Below are 8302 nucleotides of genomic sequence, written 5' to 3' on the forward strand. Positions count from 1 at the left end.
TGAAGACAATAACCTGGGAGACAGCCACTCAGCAGCTCAGAGGAAACTACTCTGCAGAAATTGGGGAGAAACCAGTTTCTGTATGATTTTTGGCTAGGAAATACATCTGGGCCAGCATACATCTTGGTAAAAGATAACTGCTAATCACGAAGAACAGATATCTGAAGTTCATGATTTTAGTGCTTTCCTGTGAATGGGAAGATGCAAAAATACTCCCCTAAGCTATGCATCTAACTATCCAGGGGCCCGTTTCATCAAAGCACAGGGTGCCTAATCCTGTTCTTCATCCTGAATTCTTCTCGGGGCACACTGTTGGTAGGAATACAGTGGGTTAGGACGTTGGCCCTTGTAGACTCAGTGGTGAGCCACACTTTGTTCTTGGTTCACACGTCTTCGGCTGCAAGTATGCAGGATGGCTGTGAAATAAACTGTCGGCACATGAGGAATAAAATGAAAGGCCGTTCCCTTCCTCCACCCAGAAAGACAGACGGGCCTTCATGTCCCCCCAACAGGCTCTCAGAGAGAGAGGAAAGGCGGGGGAAGCAGACTGATTCCTGATGCTTCAGGGGCTGCCCAGCCCCAAGAAAAATCCACTTGGGTTGCCTAAGGCCTGGCAGGGCCAGAGCCCAGGCCTCGGTCTCCTCCAGTGGGAAGGCCAGACTGCCCAGGGGACATGGCATGAGCCCTGGACGAGTCCACAGAGCCCCCCTCCCCAGGCTCAAGACCAGGGTGGGGGGATCCCAGTATATGCCTGTGACCGCCCAGGAAGAGCCTGTGGGGACATCTGGGAGCCCCTGGAGGCGGGGGCAGTGCTCAGGGAACTGTGGCGTAGGCCCCTTCTCCTGTTCCTGTTCCCCTGAAAGCCTTTTGATTCCTGATGAGCCCATGGAGTTGGTGGGGGAGGAGGGGTCCTCAGAAATCAAAAATGAACAATCCCCCTCAGGGAGATACAAGCTCCAGGTGAGATTAGTTTAGGGGAATGATACTGGTTGTTTCTTTTCCATTCCAGGGTTAAGGGTACAAGAGTAACAGATCCTAACTTTTGCCCCAAAAGGCAATTTATTGGAAAGAGGATCAGGAAACAGAAGGAAACCAAAGGTGGAGGAACAGCACAGTGTCTGGGCCCTGGGGTGCCAACAAAAATCAGCAGTGCCCCTAGGCTGGCCTCTGCTTCTTTGCCCCCAGGTGTGCAGCATGACCAGAACTAACTCCTGTTGAGCAGTTACTATGTGCCAGGCACTTACAGAATGGAGAACTTAATATGTGTTGTTAAATCCTCAACACAACCCCCTAAAGTAGGTATTGATAGTATCAATCTCATTTAGCCAGTTTCACATCGAAGCACAGAGAAGCTAAGCCACTTGCTGAAGGTCACACAGCCAGGACATGGAAAGCCATACCCTCTCCACCGCTCTACTGTGCCACCTCCAAAGAAACAAGGGTCACCATGAACTGCATGAACCTCCTAGATGTGTCTTCCACCCTTAGCTACCCCTCTCAAAATAACTTGACAAGTCACCAGGGAAGGCAGGCAGGAAGACGGTAGATGGGTTGCTGCTATGCACCTGTGTGTATCACAGTTTACACACTTTGCATGTGTCCTCATCTCAACCTCACAATTCCCGGAGAAAACAGAACCCAGCAACGAAGTGACCCGCCTGGAGCCACCGCAGCTGAGGAGGGCTGGGCCGTCTGGGGCGTAGAGGCGGGGTGTGTTTCTCGCTCTCCCCATCCTTGGCCACCGCAGGGGGTGCTCCTGGCCCGCGTGGGTGCAGCAAAGACTGTCCCTGTTTGTATCTTCCCGAGGGCCATCGGGCGCCAGATAAGCACCAACGATGTGCACGGCCTTTGGGATGGATCGATCCGAGTGCTGTGTTCAGGTTCTCCAGGTCTTCAGGTCCTAACGCTATGGGTTTGGGGCTGGAGTGAGGTCTGCTTCAGAAACTTGCAGGCACCTGCAGGGCCGGCCTGCGGGAGCCGCCCTCTCTGCGGCTGGAGCAGCTGAGCTCACTTCCGGTCTCAGTTCTGCTCTGGGCTGGGGAGCCGGGGAGGCGGGGGAGGGGACCGGCGGGGCGGGGGGCGGCCGTGGCGCGTCCTTCCGCAGAGGATGGGTGTGCCCGGGGCTGGGCTGGACTGCGGGGGCAGGAGGTGCTGGAGGGGAGGGGGCATTGCTGGGGCAATTCTGACCCTTTCGCTTCCCTTCGCGGAGGCGGTGGGTGGATGAAGGTCTGGACAGACGGGCTCGTGGGGCTCTCAGAGGCGCTAGGGGCTGAGGTCCAGGGAAGAGTCAGAGGCCTGCGATTGACCGCCCAGCTTGGAGAAGTGTAAGGAGCTTTCTGGGGCCCTTGCTCTGGGGAAGGGACATTGTTCTTTCTCTGGCATGTTCTTTCAAACCAGAAAAAAGGAAGTTGAGCCCTAGCTAGGGACTCCAGTTAGACCTGCACGCATGTCCCAAGGGGTCAGGGAACTGCGAGCTGCCAGGTAGAGACCACCTCCCGCCTGACATGGTCAAGCTGGTGTAATGCGAAGGAAAAAAGAGGAACGGGTTTTTCTTTCCTGAGAACGAAGAAGATAAAAAGAACAGTGAGCAGGCCTGATCTCTCCTAGGTTTTACTTTCACTGTTTCTAATCTGTTGTCTACAACCGAGTTTGCTTTTCTGCCTCCTAGCTCTGGGTAAGCTTCATTCTGCATCTATTATCCTTTGACTCTATGCTAATTACATCCTGAATCTGTTCTCACCTTTACAGCACTCTCTTCCTCGCTGTTTTTTTTTTTTTCCCCTCTCTTTTTGCATTATACAAAGACAGCCCAGTACAATTCACAAAAGACAATGGACCCAACTACTGGGCTACCTGATGCCAGCCTCTGACTGTTTTTGAAACAATACAAGAATTATACAATATCCTTATACCTTTGTTCCTCATCACCAACCCAGAACTTGGAACCCTCATCTATATAATCCCCTAGACTCCCCCTGGAAGAGGGGCACAATTCTTGAGGCATGAGCCTGCTGCGTCTTCCCTCCGCCGGCAGAAGATTAAAACCACCTTTCTATTTCCTGCAAACTCTGTCTCCGTGTTTTTTATCTGGCTTCGGTGGGGAGAGAATGCCAAGATTTTGGCGGCATCAAAGCCGGATGTCCCATCGAGGGGCCCCAGCTGAAAAGTGGTAAGAGAGGTAAGAGAGAGAGAGAGAGAAAGTGTGTGTGTGTGTGTGTGTGTGTGTGTGTGTGTGATGGAGGAGGCGTGTCTCCAAAATTACACACCTGATCCCCATGCTCTTTCCAGAAACACACAGGAGCTGAAGACCAGGCACTGCAGAGCCACTTCTCCCCTTCATCCTGGCGGGCAAGGTCTTCAGAGACCCCTGGCACCCATCCCCCGCCAGAAACAGGAGGGGTTTGCGTGAGATGATCCCTGAAGGGCTCCCACCTCTGACCCCCAAGACCATTGAGTTGAACCCCCTGGACTGTGTGCAGAAAATGCAAGGAGAAGGAGGGAGCAAGCCAGATTCCAGGAGGGCTTATTTAGGAGTGAGCCCTGTGTCTGCCAACTACTCCTATTTAGAGTCAGGGTACCGGATCCGCATTTTCATCCGCTCACACTAAAACCTGAAACATACCACACTGACCCTTATGAGATTCCAATAAACCACACCTTTCCACCCTCTGCTTCCCCTGGTCCCCCAGGTCTGTCCTGCTCTCTCTTGATTTCATTCAGGTCTCTGCCCAGACGTCCCTCAGAGAGGTCTTTCCTGACCTCTTGATCTAACAGGTAAGTCATTTTGTAGTGTAGGTATGTTCCATGCAATGTTTTGGAAATACTTGTACTTAAAAAAAAAAAAATTGCTGTGAACCTAAGACTGAAATTGAATTGAGCATCCTGTATTTTTATTGCTCAATCCGGCAGCCCTAAGGCACGGGGACCCTGTATCCCCAACCCCCTGACAGTGGGGCCATTCGATAGTTGGAGTTGCCAGGAGCAGCTGCCACTCCTGCCCTGAAAAGAAGGCGTGTCCTCTTCCAGGGCATCCTGCTTGGGAATTTCCGTGCTAGGAACAAAACCTAAGGGCTGTCTTCACTTGAATTCTCTTCCTTTGGGCTTCCAGGTGGTGCAGTGGTAAAGAATCTGCCTCCCAATGCAGGAGACGCACGTTCAATCCCTGGGTAGGAAAGATCCCCTGGAGGAGGAAATGGCAACCCACTTCAGTACTCTTGCCTGGAGAATCCCTTGGACAGAGAAGCCTGGCGGGCTTCAGTCCATGGGGTCACAAAGAGTCGGACACGACTGAGCGACTGAGCACACATTGTCTTCCTTTGCCCCGCTTGCTGCCTCAGATGCTCAGGTGTTCTGCCCGAGACCCCAGGTGATTCCACACTGCAGTTGACAAGTGTGGGTACACTGTCCTCAGGCAAATGTTCTGTGCAACAGTCAGGAAGGGGGAAATCCCCCCCACCCCTGCCACACTCATGGGTTCTTTTGGTTGCTCTAATAATTCAATTGACACAAGACAAATTTTAAAAAATTAATTCATATGCATGGAAGGCTCAGTGGTAAAGAATCTGCCTGCCAATCGGGAGAGCAGGAGACCCTGGTTCAGTCCCTGGGTTAGGAAGATCCCTTGGAGGAAATGGCAACCCACTCCAGTATTCTTGCCAAAGGGCCTAGTGAGCAGAGTCTGACAAGGCTGAGCACCTGAGCATGCACGCTGATAGAAATGGGACTCCCGAAATAACCAAAACAGGATGTTTACATATCATTTTTAAACAATTACTTACTTGGTATTAACAAAAGAGCTTGTACTTGGGGTTGCAGACTAATGAAGTAACACAGTTTGTTTATGCATCTTTCTTAGCCTTGGATTCCCTAACTCTGGTGATAAGAATGCTTTTTATCCTTCCTGTACAGGGAAGATACCTTCACATGGGAGATTTATTTCCCACTTTTAGGGGAGATAGGAGAGTCAGAGTGGGTTTTTTAATTATTTATCTATGTACTTACTTGACTGTGTCAGGTCTTAGTTCTGGCACGTGTGCCCTGCGCTGAGTCCCGCGGGATCTTCTGATGCTGTGCCCAGATTCTCTAGTTGTGGCCACGGGCTCAGTAGTTGCTCCAAGGCATGTGGGTTCCCTGAACAGGGATCGAACCCGACTCCCCTGAATTGAGGAGACTTCACTGGTAGCCCAGTGGTAAAGAATCTGTCTTGCAATTCATGTGACTCAGATTCGATCCCTGGTCAGGGAACCCACATGCCTTGGAGCAACTGCTGAGCCAGTGGCCACAACTAGAGAGGAGAGGAACTTTGGACCCAGATGTGTGCAGAAGGAAGACTACAAGAACCCACAGGGAGCAGCCAGCCATCTAGAAGCCAAGGAGATGGATTCTCCTCCCCAGCCTGCTGACAGCTGGATCTTGGACTTCGAAGCCTCCCAAACTGGAAATGACACTTTCAGCTGGTGAAGCGTCCCCCAGTCTGCAGCCCTTCGTTACAGCAGCCTGACAACCAGTGCAGGGTGCTGGTCTCAGAGCCCAGCGGCTGGCTCTGCCCTCTCTGGCTGGTGCCTCCCATCTCGCAGTCCACCCAGTCTGGGGGCGGGGGCGGTCTCCACAAGGACAAGTTTGTGGTGAAGCCTCAGGTCACCCTGGGCTTCTCGGCTCCCTTAACTCTTGTCCGAGCAACAGGAAATTCAGACCAGCTAGAGCTGGAAAAGCCTTGTGGGCACATAAATAAAGCAGCATGGAGGTGCACTTTCCGGGGTCCAGAGCTGGTCTGTGCTCGCGTGACAAACCTCAGTGAGGCAACACACTCACTCCACACAGTGGCCGAGACTGTGTTTTATTTCTCTTCGTGTTCCAAGCACCTGGTACACAGTAGGTGCTCAATAAGTGTCAGCCCTTCCTACAGTAAAACACAAACATCCTACTTCAGGCAGCAGAGAAGGATAATTAACAAGCTGGGAAGCGTCCACTTGGAGGTGGGCAGTTTGATCTGGGGTTTTAAGCACCCGTTCTGGGTGTCAGGAACTCCCCACCCTGGAGCCGGTATCTGCTGCTGGGTGACCTCAGACAACTCCCACCTCCACTCTCTGGGATTCCGTGTTTTTATAAAACGGGGAGTCTTAGTACCTGATGAGGGGCCCATGGTCTGGAGCTCTGCGCTTGTGGGAGGGGCTGGGCATCAGTGGAGAGGTCCCAGGGCCCCGAGCCCAAGATTTGCCATCAATGCTGGCATATAATAGGAAAGAGCAGACAGACACTGCTGGGGGGGCGGAGAGACCCTGGAGGCAGCAGGTGACCAGCACACTGGGCCTAGGCTCAGGGGACCCTGGGGCTAGAGGTGAGTGAGAAGCTCCGGTCAGACAATGTCTCCGTGTCCGGCCACTTTCACTCCCAGCTTGGCCTGCTGGTCGCACAGAACACACGCTGTGCTTTGGCCCCTATTCGAGCCACCTTTGTCACAGGTGAGTCATGAGGAACGGGACTGCCTTAAGAATCCAACTCCAGTCTTCTTGGGAGTCTGGAGGTCCAGGCAGTTGGAGGACCACCCCTCTTCATGGATGACTGGGAGGGCCATGCAGCAAGCCGCCCCTTCTCTGGATGAGGCTGACCCGTGGTGGACCGCCCAGTGCTGCTGTGGCCTTCTGGGGGAGCTGTGGGTTGTGGGGCACAGGCCTGGCTTCAGCCCCCACCCCTCCACTCACCCTCCATCACGGACTGGACTTAGGTGACTCCCAGATGGACCCCTCAGAAGGAGCTGCAAGGAGGGTGGTCAGCTGGGGGCTAACCTGAGTGATGGGATCAGCGTCAGCTTTTGAGTCACACAGTCAAGGCCATCTTCCTCTCGGCCCCTTCAGCCAGTGACTAAGCCAGGTGAGGGCACCGTGGCCAGTTCCACCCCGCAGCCTCCTCTAATGGGCACTGAGAATATGAGCATCCACTGGGCTGCTGAGACCAGAGGCAGCTTGCCAACTGATCCTTCCAGCCCTGCTCGCTCCCCTTTTCTCTTCTGGCATTCAGTTCAGTGGCTCAGTCATGTCCGACTCTTTGCGACCCCATGAATCACAGCACACCAGGCCTCCCTGTCCATCACCAACTCCCGGAGTTCACCCAGACTCACGTCCATCGAGTCAGTGATGCCATCCAGCCATCTCATCCTCTGTCGTCCCCTTCTCCTCCTGCCCCCAATCCCTCCCAGCATCAGAGTTCTTTCCAATGAGTCAGCTCTTCGCACGAGGTGGCCAAAGTACTGGAGTTTCAGCTTTAGCATCATTCCTTTCAAAGAAATCCCAGGACTGATCTCCTTCAGAATGGACTGGTTGGATCTCCTTGCAGTCCAAAGGACTCTCAAGAGTCTTCTCCAACACCACAGTTCAAAAGCATCAATTCTTCTTGGCTCAGCCTTCTTCACAGTCCAACTCTCACATCCATACATGACCACAGGAAAAACCATAGCCTTGACTAGACTAACCTTTGTTGGCAAAGTAATGTCTCTGCTTTTGAATATGCTATCTAGGTTGGTCATAACTTTCCTTCCAAGGAGTAAGCGTCTTTTAATTTCATGGCTGCAGTCACCATCTGCAGTCATTTTGGAGCCCAGAAAAATAAAGTCTGACACTGTTTCCACTGTTTCCCCATCTATTTCCCATGAAGTGATGGGACTGGATGCCATGATCTTCGTTTTCTGAATGTTGAGCTTTAAGCCAACTTTTTCACTCTCCACTTTCACTTTCATCAAGAGGCTTTTGAGTTCCTCTTCACTTTCTGCCATAAGGGTGGTGTCATCTGCATATCTGAGGTTATTGATATTTCTCCCGGCAATCTTGATTCCAGCTTGTGCTTCTTCCAGTCCAGCGTTTCTCATGATGTACTCTGCATATAAGTTAAATAAGCAGGGTGATAATATACAGCCTTGACATACTCCTTTTCCTATTTGGAACCAGTCTGTTGTTCCATGTCCAGTTCTAACTGTTGCTTCTTGACCTGCATACAAATTTCTCAAGAGGCAGGTCAGGTGGTCTGGTATTCCCATCTCTTTCAGAATTTTCCACTGCTGGCATTGCTCCCGCATAAATCTTTTGCACCCCCAACTCTGGCTCAGCGCTGGCCTCCTGGAGACCCTCTACTGATGCCCCTCATCCACACACTCTGTCTGCTTCCACCTCACGGGGTAGTATCTGAGCCTCAGGTTCACCACTGGTGAGGGGACGGAGGACCCGACCCTTGCTCCCCCTTGCGGCCCCCAGCACCCAGCAGGCAGGTGCCAGACATAGTGAGGGGCTTCCCACTCCGGAGGCCTCAGCAT

The 8302-nt window shown here is 52.6% G+C and overlaps 1 long non-coding RNA gene across 1 annotated transcript; it reads left to right on the forward strand.

Moving 5' to 3' along the window:
• Positions 1–1684: 1684 nt before the first annotated feature.
• LOC104974401 (uncharacterized) lies at positions 1685–5215 on the forward strand. The gene is made up of 3 exons (XR_811873.4): positions 1685–3178; positions 3289–3774; positions 4109–5215. It is a non-coding gene; the product is annotated as an uncharacterized lncRNA (long non-coding RNA).
• Positions 5216–8302: the final 3087 nt, after the last annotated feature.

Source organism: Bos taurus, chromosome 16, assembly GCF_002263795.3.
Source record: "Bos taurus isolate L1 Dominette 01449 registration number 42190680 breed Hereford chromosome 16, ARS-UCD2.0, whole genome shotgun sequence".
NCBI classification, from domain to species: domain Eukaryota; kingdom Metazoa; phylum Chordata; class Mammalia; order Artiodactyla; family Bovidae; genus Bos; species Bos taurus.